Genomic DNA, 1,456 nt, shown 5'->3' with positions numbered 1-1,456 from the left:
CTTTAGGAAACAGTTGTATACCCAAGATGTACCAGTACAAAGAGAAGTATACGTACAGATGTATGGGTAACATTAAGTCATTACTGTACATTGGTCTTTACTGTTAAAAGCATTCAAGCTTCATGCCTGTCATGAAGTTAAAGACACTTGCATAGAAGCAGTGCTTGTATAAAATATCCAAATAAAAAAGGTTAGCACAGTCAGTCTTGGCTTCAGTTCATTGGTCATTCTAATATGATCAGCTCCTTCTCTCCACTCTGAGACTCTTCATACACAGATTTTTAGCTTTGGCACACATTAAGGAACTGCATGCTGGTCTTTAATGGTGTAGGAGCTTGCCCTATGTCTCATCGTCAGGGGGGACACTAACTGTGGTGACACCACTAATGCCACCCTGAGGTAAATGAAGGATGTCTTATCAAAATGTCCTGGGCCTCTCTGCTCTCATCCCCTCCTTAACTGACCCTGCCAACAACCAGATGTTGGCAGATGTTCTCTTTCTCCCTCCCTCTCTCTCTCAAACTTTGATCTTTGAGATGGAACGAAGAAGAATGATGGTTGCTCTAACAGTTTTCTACAGGACACGCTGAAGGTTTGTTAATGATCTTTGAAGCAGGCTGTTAAATGTGAAACTTAACAGATCTGAGGAAACTTACACATGGAGAAAATGACCCTCAGGTCATAAACAACGCAGGTTTTTCAGTCTTTCATGGACAAGGAGAGTACGATTTAATCTCTGAATAACAGTACTGTCAAAAGTTTAATTAACCAGAGTGTGAATATTCTCATTTGTCCAGGTCATCGTTATCCCAAAGCAATTTCAGCCAAAAGCAACTGGACTTGGTTATTTGTCTAGGAAGACTTTTCACTTCTCATCCAAGAGGCTTCATCAGTTCATGTACGCATCTGACCAGGCTGGGACTGGTCCAACTATCTGGTGTGGAGATCCAGGTATTTAACCTTTCACAAGGCCGAGGATGTCACTGGAACCCTTTGTGCTCCAAGTGCCAACGACCGTCGTTAGAGTGACAGTCGTTGGTGGGAGGTAGGTTTGGACTTTGTTAGTGCTCTATTGAGTCTTAACGACAGTCGTTGGCGCACAGGAGGCCATTTGTGAACAATGGTGCTTGCGTTCTTCCCCTTAGGCCTGTAAGCTGGTGGGTACGTTATCAGCTCTGTGTTGCAGTGTTCTGATAACTCCAAGCTTGTGTTCCAGGGGGTGGTGAGAGTCAAACAGTAGATATTGATCTGTGTGAGTGGGTGTTCTGTATACCCCAATGTGGAGGCTCCTGTCATTCTCCATATGGACGTCACAGTCTAAGAAAGGCAAACTATTTTTCTTGACTTCTTCTCTGGTGAACTTGATGTTTCTGTCCCCTAAGTTTATGTTCGGTAAAAGTTTGCACATCTTTGGATTTGATTTTAACCCATGTGTCGTCCACATATCTGAACCAAT

The sequence above is a fragment of the Echiichthys vipera genome (assembly GCF_963691815.1).
Source record: "Echiichthys vipera genome assembly, chromosome: 15".
Taxonomy (NCBI): Eukaryota; Metazoa; Chordata; class Actinopteri; order Perciformes; family Trachinidae; genus Echiichthys; species Echiichthys vipera.
This window is presented reverse-complemented; position numbering follows the sequence as displayed.